General features: G+C 50.3%; 1 pseudogene; it reads left to right on the top strand.

Annotated features, from left to right (window-relative positions):
* Positions 1-6,726: 6,726 nt before the first annotated feature.
* On the top strand, positions 6,727-6,897 carry LOC124097122 (small ribosomal subunit protein uS14-like; annotated as a pseudogene).
* The last annotated feature ends 9,200 nt before the right edge of the window (positions 6,898-16,097 follow it).

Raw genomic sequence — 16,097 nt, 5'->3', positions numbered from 1 at the left:
CAGGACTTTGACCACTTCCCAGCAGGACTCACCCTGCCACCTCCCAGGGTGTCAATGGAAACCCAGAGGAAGCAGCAATGAGGGGCCCCCCCCACACACACACACAGACAGGCAGTGTCCATGGAGCTGGTCTAGGGAGCCCAAATGTCCACCCCAACAGGAGCATTTCTTATCTCCACTGAGTGTCAAGAGAATCTGATGAGAAACACTGGGTTTCCGTCCCCACCTGCTAAGACAGTCCTTTCTCCACTCCACCAATATGTTGTCAAAGGAGCTAAGACAGAAGATGTAAATAAAACTCACAGTCCCAGAATGTTACACCCAAAATGTCCAGAATGCAACGGGAAATCACTTGTCCTACCAAAAATCAAGAAAATCTCAACTGAAGTGAGAAAAAAAAGGATAAACAAGGGCTGACACTAAGACGAGGCAGAGTGTTGGAATCATCTCACCAGGAATGGAAAGCATCAAAATGCTTCAACAAGCAATCACAAATACACCTGACACAAATGGAGAGAAAAACATCTCAACAATAAAACAGAAGATATAAATAAGAAAAAGTAGAAATTTGGGAACTGAAGATATAATAACTATAACTAAAATTTAAAATGGACTCCATGAGAGCCACGTAGAATGGAGTATCTAAGGAAAGATCTGTAAACTTGAAGATAGAAGAAATGACCCAATCAGAACAGAGAGAGAAAAAAAAGAATCCCAGAACTTCGGGAAGGAGAAGATAAAGAGATCATGATTGAATAAGGGCAAAAGGAATTATAGATGAATATTTCCAAAACTAGTGTCCATGGAGCTGGTCTAGGGAGCCCAAAGGATACAACCCTAGAGATTCACGAAGCTGAGCCAACCAGAAACAAGATAAGCCCAGACAGAGAGGGTAAAGAAAGCTAAATGGAGGTAAGGTTTCTATAGTCAGTCAAATTGGCAAAATATCAACACAAGTACATTGCAATAAGCTATGTGTGTATAGGGTAATAATTAAAGAAGCCCTTAAAATGTTAGAGAAAGGGATGCTTTTTTCAATTTAAGTAATCCACAGGAAGTCAAGGGAAAAAGAAGAGGGAACTTAACAAGAGAGGAAATAAACATAAGTCTAAAAAATACAAGGCAGGGCTGGGGTTAGGGCTCAGGGGCAGAGCGCATGTCTCACACATGTGAGGTCCTGGGCTCGATCCTCAGCACCACATAAAAATAAATAAAACAAAATAAAGATATTGTGTCCATGCATAACTAAAAATAAATTCAAAAAAATATAATGGCAGACCTAAGCCCTAATAAATCAATAATTACATTAAATGCAAATGGCCTAAATTCATTAATCAAAATAGAGAAGTAGTAGGGTTAAATCATTTATTCATTTATTTATTTATTTATATTTGGTACCAGGAAGTGAACCCAGGGGTGCTTAAACACTGACCACATCTTCAGCCCTTTTAATGTTTTATTTAAAGACAGAGTCTCATTAAGTTGCTTAGGGCCTCAATAAGTCACTGAGGCTGGCTTTGAACTTGTGATCTTCTTGCTTCAACCTTCTGAACCACTGGGATTATAGGGGTGCACCACTGCGCCAGGCTAGTAGGGTGAATTTTTAAAATGACCCAACTATAAATGTAAGAAATTTACTTCAAATACAGATTCTCTTTAATTTGCAGTGGGATTATAGTCCAATAAACCCATTATAAACTGAAAATAATATAAGTGGGAAAAGCATTTAAAATACCTAACTTACCTGACACTGGAGCTTGGCAACACGGTACACTGTAGAATATTGGTGGTTCACTCTGTGACCCTGCAGTTGACTGGGAGCTGTGGTTTGCTGCCACTGCCCATCACTGTGAAAGTGTCATCCTATGGATCAAGAATCAACATTCAATGTATGGTTTCTATCAAGTCCACATTGCTTCCACAGCATTGTAAAGTCCAAAACTTGTAAGTCAAACCATTGTAAGTCGAGGGCTGTCCATGTAACCCAGGTAGGCTGAAAGCCAGAGCATGGATGAAGATATACCCTCTGCAAAATCAATCAAAAGAAAGATGTGGCGATATTAATATTAGATAAAGAGCAAAGAGACTTCCAGAAACAAAGAGAGACAGTAAATAAGGATGGAAGGTCAAGTCCTAAGAAGACACAGTCATTCTGATGAGTCCGCATCAAACAATGTATGAAGCAATCTGAATATGTGAAGCAAAACAAAGAGACCTGGAAGGAGACCCAGCTGGGGCCACACCCCTCTCTCAACAACTGACAGAACTACCAGATGCAAATCAGCACAATAACAGCATCAACCACCAGAATCCAGTCGGTATTCCTAGAACCATCTCCCCAACAACCACAGGACACCTGCTCAGCTGCTCACACAACATTACTAAGATATGCTATCATCCTGGCCTCAAGTGCATCTCCACAGATTTAAAAGAATTGAAATCATACAGAGTGCATTCTCAGACACACGAGAATAAACGTAGAGACCAATAACAGGAAGATAACAGGGTGATCTCCAGACACTTGGACACTGAACAACACACGGCTAAATAACCCATAGGTCGGAGGAGAAGTCTGGAAGAAAATCGAAAACAAAAAACAGAACTGGGATAAACCAAAGCCTGCTTGTCGACCTCTGTGGGATGAAGCTAAAGCAGCGCCCAGAGGGAGATCTGTAGCCCTCGCGTCCGCCCCACACATAGAAAAAGCCTGAGTCGTCTTCTGATCTCCACCTTAAGAAACCAGAAAAAGGCAGCAAAAATAAATAAATAAATAAATGAAGCCAACATAAACAATAGAAAGTACCAACATAAGAGCAAAATCAATAAAATCTAATTCAGGAAAATAAAGAAAACCAATGAAACAAAAATCTGGTTCTTTGAAAAAAAAGATCAATAAAATGGTGAAAGATCTAGCAAGACCGACGAAGAGAAAAGGGAGAGAAGACACAAGTTACCAGGGATGGATCAAGGGACATCGGCATAGACCTAAAGACATCAAAAAGATTATAAGAGAATGTTATAGACAAGTTTTTACATAAATTCGATAGCTTAGGTAAAATGGATAACTCCTTAGAAAACACAAGCTATTACACTCAACTCAGACAACACGAAATACATCACATAAATGCTGATAAAGAATCTGAATTCATAAGGAGAGAAAAAGAACACTCTCCACCTCATTTGAGGAGGGCTACTTAACTCTAGTACCAGAATCAAACAAAGACAGTACATTAAAGAAAACCACGTATCATACTCACACTATATACTCTATTCATCCCTTATGAGTATAGACGACCAAATCCTTAACAAAATGCTACCAAATAGAATTTGGCAATATGTAAAAAGAATCAAACGTCACAACACAGTGGGTTTTACTCTAGAGATGTTAGACTAGTGTGATATTTCTAAATCAACAAATATAACCTACCACAAAACAGGCTGAAGAAAAACCACCGTATCATAGTAATTGATGAAAAAAATCATTTGACAAAATGTCACACCCCTTAATGAAAAAGCATCAGGAAAACTTAGAAGACGGGGGACTTCTTCCACCTGATAGTAAACGTCTCCCAACAGCTCTATGATCCACATCATTTAGGGGTGATTGGAAATAAGGTGAGGAGGACCACGCCCACAATCTGTCTGTGTGTTGGAGGATATTGCAAGAGCAGAAGGCAAAAAAAAAAAAAGGAAATAAAATTCAGGCGAACCAGAAAAGGAGAAATAAAAATGTTCTTCTTTGCAGATGACATGGTGGTCTGTATGGGAATTTCCAGGAATCTACAAAAATCTCCCAGAATCATAAATGAGTTCAGCAGGGCCAAAGGACACATTTTTTTTTTTTTTCGATACCGCGGATTGAACTCAGGGGCACTCAGCCACAGAGCCACATCCCAGCCCTATTTTGTATTTTATTTAGAGACAGCGTCTCACTGAGTGGCTTAGCGCCTCACTTTTACTGAGGCTGGCTTTGAACTTACAATGCTCCTGCCTCAGCCTCCCAAGCCACTGGGATTATAGGCCTGGCATGCCCGGCTAGGACACAGCACTAACCTACAAAAACCCAAATCAAATTGTATGTATGTACTAGTAATGGACATGTGGAAACTAAGAGTAAAAACATAATACTATTCACAATCACTCAAAAGCCAAAACATTTAGGGATCAGTAACAGAAGATGCACAGGACTTATATGTTGAAAACTACAAAACACTGATGAAAAAAAATTAAAAATAAGCAGAGAGATGAACTATATTCATGGATTGGAAGCATCAACAGTATAAAAGTCAATCTTCCCAAATGAGTACATTAGTTTAATGCAATTCCTCTCAAAATTCAAGCAATATATTTTTTTAATATTTAATTTTTAGTTGTAGTTGGACACAACACGTTTTATTTCGTTTGTATGTGGTGCTGAGGATTGAACCCAGGGCCTCGCACTTGCTAGGCAAGCACTCTACCAGTGAGCCACAGCGCCAGTCCTCAAGCAAGATATTTTGAGGATACAAACAATAGTATTCCAAATTAATTTTTCCATAAAAAATATGGAAAAATCGAAATAGACTACCTAAAATAATTTTGAACACTAATAATGAAGTAGGAAGAATCATTCTACTCAGTTTTAAAACATGATACGGCTACAGTGGCAGAGACTGTGTAGTGTTGGTGTCAGAGAACCAAAAAAAGATCCTCAAAAAAAAAAATATATATATATATATCACATTTATAAAGGTACAAACTCAAATCAATAACACAAGAATAGCCCTTTGAACAAATGGTGACACAGCAATGGTACTGCTACAGGTAAAAGAGATGGTGCCTTGGACTGAGCCTTACACCTTGTTCAAAATCAGTTCAGGATGGATGCAATCTTAACTATACAATGTAAATTATAAATTTTTTAGAAAAAAAAATAGAAGAAAATCATTATTATCCAGGGCTATGCAAAGAGTTCTGAGACTTAACACAAAAGCATAATCCATAATAGAAAAAAAATTAGCAAACTGAACTTCATCAAAATTTAGATTTTTTCATTCTACCAAAAATGGTGATAAGGGATGGAAAGCAACCTATGGATCAGGAGGAAGTGGAGCTGCCCCTCAGTATCCTCAGGGGATGGGGTTCAGGACCCCCAAGGATACCAATAAGGTCCCTTTATAAAATGATGTAGTATTTGCATAGAACTTATGAACATCCTCTGTATAGTTTAAGTCATCTTTAGGTTACTTATGATACCTAATTCAATGTTATGTAAATAGTTGTTGTAATGTGTTGTTTAGTGAATAATGACAAGAAACAATGAGCCTGTACACATTCAGTGCAGACACAGTTTAAAGATATTTTTGTTCCTCAATTGGTTGAATTTGCAAATGCAGAGCCCCTAGATAGGAAAGGCCACCAGTATTTGCAAATCCCCTAACAAACCATCTAACAAAGAACTTACGTCTACATAGTGTAAAAATCCTCAAAACTCAACACTCAACAGTGAAAAGAAAAAAAAAAAAGCAGTCCAATTAGGATATGGGCAAAGCTTTTGAAAAGACAGTTCATCAAAGAAGATATACAGGTGACAAATAGATGTGTAAGATGTTCAACCAGCCATCAGGGAAATGCAAATTAAAGCCACAGGGGGATATTGCCATTCACCTACTAGAACAGGTGAAACCAAGAAAACCAAAACCAAAATAATAATAATATTAAATGCTTGTGAGGATGCAGAGAAACTGAGTCGCTTACACATTACTGTTGGGAATAAAGATTTGTAATCACTTTAAAATATCATTTAGTAGTTTCTCAATAAATTAAACTTATATTTACCATATGACCAGCCATCATGCTCCTGGACATTTATCCTGAGAGTGAAAAACATATCCCCACCAAAACCGGAATGTAAATGTTCATAGCAACTTTATTTGTCATAGCCCAAAGCTGAAAATAACCAAAATGTCCTTCAATAGGTGGGTGGTTAAACAAACCATGGATTATTACTCGGCAATAAAAGGGAATGGACCATTGATACAACAGTTTTAATGGATCTCCAGGGTATTACATTGAGTAAAAAGGCCACTCTGGAAAGATCATATATTGTATGCCTTCATTTACACAGCATTCTTGAAATGACAGAACCATAGAGATAGAGAGCAGAAGATTGGTTGTCAGGGGTTTGGGGCAACATGCAGGAGATCTTTGTGATGAGGGTGAAATTCCATATCATGATTGGGACAGAAATATATGCACACATAACAAAGCAGATAGAACTCTACATGCTATACCAATGTCCATTTCCTGGCTTTGATACTGTTCTATCATGTAGATACAACCACTGACGGAAACTAGCAAGGGAACCCAGAATTCTGTTTGATTTTTGGAAATTCCTGTGAATCTGTAATTATTTTTTTAAGCCAGGCATGGTGGCACACACCTGTAATCCCAGCGGCTCAGGAGGCTGAGACAGGAAGATTGAGAGTTCAAAGCCAGCCTCAGCAAATTAGTGAGGCACTTAGCACCTCAAGGAGACCCTGTCTCTAGACAAAAATATTTAAAAAGGGCTGGGGATGTGGCTCAGTGGTTAAAAGCCCCTGGGTTCAATCCCTGGGACCAGAAAGAAAAATAGTTTTTAAAAAGGAAGGAAAAATAATACTTCAACCTAAGAATTTTATACCCAGCTAAAATATCCTCTGCAAATAAAAGTTGTGCCTTTTGCCTCATTGCACCCTTGAAAGCAAAATGGATCACCAACAGCTCTATTGGAGCCACCCATAAAAATTCAGCCAGGGTTCTTACTCTTGCTTCATAAGCCCAAACCTGCATGGTCCCATCAGAATATACAGCCTCGGCATGTGCCAGCAGTATTTCCATCAGTACGCTGAAAATAGAGGCTTCATTAAGTTGGACTAAGTGGTCTTCCTCAAATGGATTGCCCAAGACGCCACCCAATGAGGGAGAACATGCTAGCTCTTTGTGCATAAAATAAAATTCCAAAAGAAAGAAAGTTTCATTTTCAGATTTTTTTTTTTTTTAAATCAGAAATCTTTCACCAGAAGACATGCACTACAAGAAATGCTCCAAGGAATTTCTTCGGGCCAAAGAGAAAGGAGACAAGATGGAAATCAAGGTCTTCAGGAAAGGGACTGGCGTAACTATCTGAACAACAGAAAAGATCCTCCTAGTTTCTACAAAATACACAGGACTTTCTAAAGTAAAACTCACCTTCACATATGACGACTGTAGTGTAAGGACGATGGTGTGGGGTCGGGGACCTACGCAGTTGCCGAGTTCCTACGTTTGATGTAGAGTGGCTCCTTATTAACTCTAACTGTGAAAAGTTGGTCTTGTGTATCTTACTCGCTTTACCAACCATTAAATGCTGACATTAACAACAATTATACCAAGAGGAAAGGAAAGGAGGGTTAGAGGAACACAGTCAGAGCTGCCCCTTAAGTATACAGAACCTGCTGGAAAAGACACACAGGCCAGCAGTGGCCGGAGGAGGCCTGCGCTGTATAAAGATCACCCCAAAGACAGCTGCGTCCAAGATCTTCTCAAGACCAGCGCCCAGCGCCCAGCCTCCCCAAGCTCCACCCCACAGTCACCTCCCGGGGAAGTCTTCCGTGAGAGCCATGGGGAGGTGAGAAGGGCAGAGCATGGGCGCGGGGCCCTTGGCCACACTGGGTCTTCCTTACCCTTTCACCCACCGCGGACCCAGGGCTTGACCTTTGTGCAGGTGGCGCTCAGTAAGGACTTGCTGGGTTGCCTTGTCCTGGGCGGTTCCTTGTTCCCTGGTCACCTCTGTGGAGCAGCTCGTGGCCGGGGCCTGGCCCAGGCCTGGGGAGGCTGGGGGCTCATCCAGTCGCCAGCGCACTTCCCCAGCACCTGGCAGGCCCCGGCAGGCCCGACACCAGACCCCGCAGAGCTTACCTCTGGGGATGGGTTTGGGGCGGGAGGGGAGGGGAAGCGAGAGAATGCAGTCAACAGGTGACATAAAGGTGAATTACAGGGCTGGGCTGGGGCTCGGTGGCAGAGAGCTCACCTAGCACTTGCGAGTCGTCGCTGGGTTCCAGCCTCAGCACCACACAAAGATCAATGAGCAAATTGAAGGTATTATGTCCACCTACAACTTAAAGAAAAAAGCAAATCACAAAGTCCTGCACAAGGAGACAGAGAGCGGAACCCAGGTGGGCAGAGCAGGTGGCTCAGGGCAGGGTTACCACAAAGGTGGCCTCTGAGCCTCGGCTTGCAGGAGGGAGGAGGGGGGAGCAAGGGGGTGCCTGGAGGGGTCCCCAGGCCATCCAGTCTCAGGGAGGGTGGGCGTGTTACTGCGGCTTGCCTGCCTCTCGAGCACCCGAGGCCGTGCCCAGGCCGTCCCTCATCTTCCTGAAGGGCAGGTGGCCCCCACAGATGGCCCACTGGTTCTCATGGGCTCCTTCTTTCCAGGGAAGCTGAGGTCTGAGTTTGCAGGATTTGCTGGGGAAACCGATTTCCTGTCGCCAGTGGCCAAGTCCATCCTGGTGCCCTTGGCCCCTGCTGTCAGGGCCCATCCCAAGCCAGGACCCCTTGGCCCTGCCCACCATCTGGAAGGCCTCTGGAGTTGCTCCCTGCCCCGCTCCCCGCCCACTCCCCGGTGGTCTTGAAGAGTCTCCTCCAGGCCTCCTCCTTGGACACCTGTGTTCCTAACACTCCCTGGTGGCTTCTCACGACCCCACAGTCTGGCCCAGGCCCCCCTCTGGTGCATCCAAATATAGGCCCCAAGGCAGGCGGCCACTCATCCAGTCCACCTCCTTTGTCACTCGTCATGGGCCTCTCTCCCTCCCGAGGCCCACACCTCCAGCTCCGGCCTTATCCCGACCCCCTTAGGCAGGTATTAGCCAACTCCATTAAGGGCCTCTGACTCCAGGTATTTGATATTCCACATAAACCTCCGCAGCCCCATGAACCATCCTAACTGCTGGAATGCCCACAGGACTGGGGATTAGAAGCTCCACAGCTCATGGGAAATGAGGGGATTTTATTTAGTGTTTAGGATTTATACATGTATATGTTGGGGGGGAGACAAATATGTATTTAAATCAAGTCACTTAATCCACGGAGTTGAGGCTAAACCCACCATAGGAAAAGGGTATTTGCATATATTAATCTCTTAACACCCAGAAGGGACCGTGGAGGAGAGAGCGGGCAGCCGGGAGCTGGAGGGAGCGCCCAGGTGGTGTGGCTTCCCTTTCTCACCTACCTGCTCTGTGCCCGCCTCACCCCACATCCCCGCGCCCACACACACCTGGCTGGAAACAGACGCCCCAGGGCAGGGCCATCTCCCTCACAGGGAGCAGGTGACAGGAGGAAGGGGCTCTGAACACACTCGCAGGTTGGGGACTGTGTTAGTCGCTTTTGATCACTGTGACCAAAACACCTGACAGGAGCAACGGAGGGGAGGGAAGGTCCCTTTGGCTCGTGGTTTGGAGATTTCAGTCCATGGTCAGCGACTCCACGGCTGTGCCCGAGGGGAGGTGCAGTCAGGGCTGGAAGGCTGGGGGCGGGGAGAGAGGCGCCAGGGACAAGATAAGGCTCCCAGGGCACGCCCCAGTGACCAGCTCTGTCCAGCCAGGCCCCCTTCCCAGGAATCCAGGCAGATTATTAGGACACCAATGGGTTAATCTGCTGATGCGCTCAGAGCTCAAATCCCACCTCGGGCAGGACCTCTCTGGGTCAAGCCTTTGGGGGGCCTTTCAGATCCGAACCTCAACAGTGAGCACAGCCCTTACTTAGTGCTTCCAACAGCTCCCGAGGGGAACTGGGGCCAGGGGGCCAGCAGAACCAGACCTCGGGTGGGGCTCGGACAGTCTCTGCAGGTGGGGCAAACCCCTGGGGCGGAGGGACCTGTGGAGGGACACTGAGGGCTGAAGGACTCTTAGGGAAGCCCCCAGGAGGAGACCTGAGGCTGGCGAAGGAGGCCTGGCAGGGGTGGGGCACAGGCCTGAGGGCTACCAGGAAAAGCCAGGGTTCTACCATGGTCCTGGGGCAGGCATGGGCAGGAGCCAGCCTGCAGGGCCTCAGGAGCCCAGGGGCAGTGATTTTGAGGAATGGTCAGAGCCACTTTCCAGGAGGAAGGATGGCACCTCCTCCCCAGCCAGAGGAAGCCCCTAAAATATGAGCAACCCCCCCAGCGGGCCCTGCCCCCTGTCACACATGGAGACACAGTCACACACATGCACACTCTCCCCAGGTCCCACAGCCTGAAAAGCGGGAGGGAGACTCCTGCCCCAGTTAGAAAGCAGGTCAAGGTCAAGACGCGTCCCTCTGGCTTACCTTGACCCCGGGGGCCCCAGACCTGAGTAGGCTTCCTTTTCTCAACAGCTCTCCTTGCAACCTGGGCTGCAAAGATGCTCAGGGGCTCCTCAGGTCCAGGTGAGGGTCCAGGCCCCCCAGGGAAGGGGGACCACTCCCTGTCCCTAATCACCTTGAACATTATCTGCATGACAGCAGCTTGTCCTTGGGTTTGAGCTGGAGGGAGGCTGTGCCTGGCCTGGGGCTGGGGAAGTAGTGCAGGGGGCAGGTTTGCCTAGTGTGGGCCAGTCCCTGGCTTCATGCCCAGCCCTGGGTGGAGGGGGGTGGAAGTGATTTGCTCAAAGCCACAAGGGCAATAAATGGTGTGGACTAGATTCAAGCCCTTGTCCCACCTGACAGTGCAGCCGGGTGCCTTGACAGTAACTCAGCCACCTCCCTGAACCCTCTGGGATTTGAGTTCTTTCACTCAAAGCCTCCTTCAGTCAGAATTCCTGGGCAGGGCTTCTCCTCTCACCTCCCACCCAGAGAGTGACTGCAGGAGCCGTATTAAGGCAGCACAGGACCTTCACCGAAGCAACCTGAGCCGGCGCCATTCACACCACAGGGGAGATGCTGGGCTGGCAGCACCTGAGCCTGGAGGAAGACCTCAGCGCAGCCTCCAGCAGCGCCACCTGCGGCCAGGTGTGCGGCCTCTCCAGCCTCTTCCACCGGCTGCGGAAGAATCCCTTCCCCACCAGCCGAGAGGTGAGAGGCGGTGTGTGTGTGAGAACAGGTGAGGCTGTGTGCACAGTAGGTGCGCAGGAAGTCACAGATGCTTTACAAGAATTGAAAAGTAGCCCCTGGAACCAACCAAGACTTCCCACTAATTTGCGCTCGTCTTTGCAGGAAAAGAGGAGAGCGCGAGTACAGAGCTCCACCTGGCCAGGGGCTGGCTCTGTCTGGTCCTGGCAACAGGTATGGGTTGATCCAGCTCCTGCTCCCGCCGGGTTCTCTGCCGTGGGCTGCGGGTGCTCCCGCAGGGCCAGCCTGGACCATCAGGGTCCTGTCCCCAGGAGCTCGGGAACTAGCAGTTTGCCCATGAGGGCATGAGCCGGGGAGGAAAGCAAGGTGACCCGGTGAAACTCAAGACCCTGAGTTACAATAGAAATGGAGACAAATGACCAAAATTTTTAGCATAAATATATCCCATCCAATGTTTGGGACATGCTTATTGTCGCAAGTTATGCCTTACTTGCCTGAAATGCACACTTCACTAAGCATGTTTTATTTTTACTGTTTTATCACTCTGCTGTGGCCCTCTGAAGCAGCGCTTTCAGTATTCAGAGTTTTCCAGCACCTTCTACAGAGGTCCCTCTGCAGAATGACTGGACCCTATAGGCTCAGGGTTAAATCTCAAGCCCACAGGAAAATTCCTTAGGGTTTGGGAGTGGAGGGCTCCACAAGGTGACTCTTAGTTCAGACCTGAAAAATGGAAAGGAGAAGAAAAGATGTCCCGTTCCACAGTAAGGCAGGTGTCTGTGTGCCTGGGTGTGGAGACAGGGGCCCCCTAGCCAAAGAAGACCCCTGCAGCCAGAGTGGGGTGGGCATCATGCCAGGCAGGGACAGAGCCTATGTTCCCGGCTTGGCCATGCCCCAACTTGAGTGACTGCTCTGTCCAATGCCCCCACACACCCCAGGCCCTGGGCTCCTTTCTGTCACCTGCTCCCTTCCTGCCACACACTCCCTTTCGTCCCAGTCCTTTCCCTTCACGTGACTAGAACTAGGTAAAACCAGAAGTGATGTTAAGTTCCCCAGATCTGGGTCTGGTGCCCGTTCCCTGGGGCACTGGCTGTGACCTTGGACAGAGCACTGCCCTCTCTGAGCCTCAGCTTTCTCACCTAGAAACAAGAGCCCCACCAGCTCCCACCCTGCAGAGATGTCTCCACACAGCCCCAGGCCCACGTGCACAGTTAGACAGTCACTTAATGCCCACTTATATCCTGCTGATTTTTTTTTTCTCTCTTTCTGGGGATTGAGCCCAGGGATGCTCTACTCTACCACTGAGCTAAATTACTAGGGTCTCACTAAATTATTTAGGGTCTAAGTTGCTGAGGCTGGTCTCAAACTTGCAATCCTCCTGCCTCAGCCTCCTGAGTCACTGGGATTGCAGGCATGTGCCACAGTCCCCAGGTTCTGTCCTGCTTCTTTCCATGCAGTACTGAGGCAGCTCCTGAGGATAAGGAGGACATGGTCTCTGGCCTCAGTCCCAGCTAGGACCACTGTAGCCACCTGAGGACACCAGTGGTTCTCAAAGTGTGGTGCCCAGGGTTAGCACCATCAGCACCACCCAGGAGCTTGTTGGGAATGCACAGACCTAGGAATCAGAACCCCAGGGCCTGGCCAGCCGTCTGGTTTTAACAAGGCCCCCAGGTCACGCTATTGTACCCTCAAGACTGAGAGGCCCTGGCATGGACCCTGAGATCCTGGGGGTGGCAGCCTCATTTCCCCTAACTCCTAGCACTGTGCCCCCCCAGTTCTGTGCTACACTCTGGACAGTAACCCCTAAATACAGATGGTCCCCACCTCACCACGGCTCAGCTCACGATCTGGCTGCTTTACAACGTGTGAACGCCGCCCCCCACCCCCCTTGCCCGTCACCCCTCAGTGCAGTGCCCCCTGAGCCACAGGGCTCTCCAGCGCCTCCTTCTGTGATGGGCTTCTTTTGCACAACTGCAGGTTACGGTCAGTGTTCAGAGAAAAGTTGAGGGCCCTCTGGGCTGAGCTGTGACGGTGGCCTGGTTGGGGTATCCAACGCTTTTTCCACTTAGAATGTCTTCAGCCCGGGGTGGGATTATGAGGAACGACCCCGCCGTGAGCTGAGGAGCTCTGGCCGCGCAGCCCCTGGTCTGCCGGTCACAACCTGGGGTCCTGACTCCCCAGCATGTGGACACTGCAGCGCGGGCACCTGAAGCACTGCCAGGCCCCGGGGAGCCCCCCGGCTACTGAGGGCAACTCCAGGCAGGCCCAGGGGTCTGCCTTTGACCCTCCCTTCCCGATCCCACGGCACCCCCCCATCCAAGAGTGAGGTAGCGGAACCTGAGGGCACTGGGAAGGCCAGGCCCTGGGGAGGCAGGGGCAGGGCAGCCATAAGACCCCTCCAGGCGGAGGAAGGGGACCAGCAGACCCCCGACCCACTGCGATGGAGAGGGCCCTGCTGGCAGGGCTGGGAGCACCCCTCTCGGCAGCCCCCATCACACACACACACTGAGAATGTGCTTCTCGGAGACAGTGACAGCCTCCCCTGCTCTGGCGCACAGTGAACCCCGGAGAGTGGCGAAGGGCAGCCGGTCCCAAGTGGACCCGCGCTGCAGCCGCACCGGAGCCCCCGCCTGCTGGCCTCCTGCCCCATGTTTCATTCCAAATACCTTTTCTTCTACCAGCGGCAAGTCAGTGGGCTTCAGCGTCCCTGGGCAGAGACCGCAGGGCAGGCCGGGGATCCCAGGGCCCCTCTGGGTGGAGGCTGGGTGGGCTCTGCAGTGGGCCAGGGGGCAGAGATGAAGGGCGGGCCTGGGGTGATCGGGCAGCCCCACCAGCATCCCTGCCCACCCACCTGCCCCGGGCCCTCCCAGGGCAGGACAGAGGGGACAAGCAGCCAGGGCACAGAAGCCCAACCTCACCATCCTGCAGAGGAGGCTGTGGGCACACAGGGCGCTCCCGGGGCAGGTGGAGTCGCGCCTGCGGGGAGCCTCGGGGTGGGAGGAAGGCGCAGTGGCTTGGCCAAGCGCACATCCCTGTTCTTTTTTCCTGCTGGATCCCATGGGAGGGACTGGCAAGCAGTGTCCACCCTCCACCAAGAGGCTCCCGTCCGCGGTCTCCTCCATTGGGTCCCACAGAACAAAACAAATGTCCCATGTGGATCCTGATTGACAAATGACAAAAAGCAGAGCTCTGCCCAGGGTCTGTCTGGCACCTGGTCTGGACCTGGTGCTCCCCACATTCCACTCCACCTGGGCCCTACCCACCCCGTTACTAGCTTGGCCGTCTCAAGCCACCGTCTTGACCTCAATAAATGCATCTGCAGGGGACTTCACATGGCCACCTGGAAAGCGAAGATCATGCGCCATCAACAGTGGGCACAGGTACAAATAAACTAAACGGCCGCCCGACAGCTCTTTGGTATTAAGGGCTGACGAGATGTGGGCTCCCACCCACCAGGGGGCCCAAGGACTGAGGGAAAGGGGGCATCACCTTCCCAAGGTACGTCAGCGAAACCCCTAAGGTCACTGTCCCCCAGGTCCCAGCTCTGCCGGCACACTGGGGACAACTCCATCATCGAGGGACGACCCCCAGCTGGTGAACCAGGGGACCCGCTCCCTCCAAGGTGGGGACCAGAGCGCCTTTAATGCTGACGGGAGCCATCAAAAGTTACCTCTGTCTGCTGCAGGCACCCCAGGGTCCCCAGTGAGGCCCGAGAGGGGCTGGCCCACGGCCCCTCAGCTCCCCGCATGGTAGATCTGTTCTCTCCACTGGACGCCCTCCCTACCCTGCACCCCAAGGCCCACCCTGCCCACCTCCCCCAGCTGACAGTGGCCTCTCCCTGCAGGGCACCCCCACACTGAGGATGATGGTGTCTGCAGCACTGATTGGCCACGTGGGACAGGAGGGCCAGCAGGACCCCAGTGACCAGGGCTCCCACCCCGTGCTGCAGCCAGAACCCTGGCCCCAGGGGCAGGAGGTGGAGGGAGGGGGCCAAACCCCAAATCAAAACCCCCCACAGGGGTGCCAGGAGGCAGCAGCTCACCCTCCACGCTGATGACCCCTTTTACGGAGCTGCGATCAAAGTCTTAGGAAGGGATGTGCGAGTTAAAGGGCTCCCCAGAACTGGAGGAGGCTCCCCAGGGTGATGGGAGGGACCCCGAGGGCCTCTGGGCAGGCCAGGGAGGGACTGGCAGCTGCTTCTCATGGCCCAAAACAGCTGCCCAGGTGCCCTGGACGTCCTTCAGCCTCAGGAGACAGCATCACCCGCCCGGCCACCACCACAGGGTGCGGAGAGCCCTGGGCAGAGAAGCTGGTGCCAGAGGGGCTGGAAAGAAGTGGCCAGGCCCTGGGGCTGGGGGCTGGGGCGGGGGGTCTCCTTAGATCCAGCCTCAGGATGAAGTCGAGGCAGAAGGCAGGCCCAGCCAGGGGCTGCGCAGACCCCACACGGGCCCCTGGAAACGCGTGGCCCCCCCACCCCCAGGGGTCTCAGCGTCCTGCCCTGGCTGGGAACAGGAGAGGGGGAGGAACAGGGCAGTGGCAGCCCCACCCCTCGGGGCACCCCGACAAATCCTTACCTTGGCTCCCTGCCATTTCCACACATGGGGAACAGGCCCCCCCAAAGGCCTCTTTAGGGCAGAACCCCCCAGACACTGAGTGGTGACCAGGAAGCACAGGGAAGTCAGGCACCTCCTAAAAGAGCTCAGGGCTCTGGTGTAACAAGAGACAGCAGAGGGGGTGGGAGAGCCGAGGCTGAAGCACTCCCCGGAGCTGGGGTCAGACATCAGCCCACCCCACCCCAGCTGTGTGGCTTTGGGCAGGAGACCTCCCTCTCTGAGCCTGTGTCTGCCAAGCAGCCATGGGCACGGCACAGAGCAGGGGCGGGTGTTCTATGCATTTTCCTGAGGAGCGCAATGCCTAGGGTCCTAGGATGTGCAGATAAAACCCACATAGGGGGAGCAAGCGTCATCACTGAATGTCATGGCAGACAGGTATTGGCAGGTGCTATGTGCACTTGAAAAATTCAAGTACAGAAACTTAAAGCTGAGAATCTCTATGCATTGATTCAATTTAGTCTTCAGACT

The sequence above is a fragment of the Marmota monax genome, unplaced genomic scaffold (assembly GCF_021218885.2).
Source record: "Marmota monax isolate L192 unplaced genomic scaffold, Marmota_monax_Labrador192_F-V1.1 WCK01_AAM20220418_F8-fsc00020, whole genome shotgun sequence".
NCBI classification, from domain to species: Eukaryota; Metazoa; Chordata; class Mammalia; order Rodentia; family Sciuridae; genus Marmota; species Marmota monax.
This window is presented reverse-complemented; position numbering and strand designations above follow the sequence as displayed.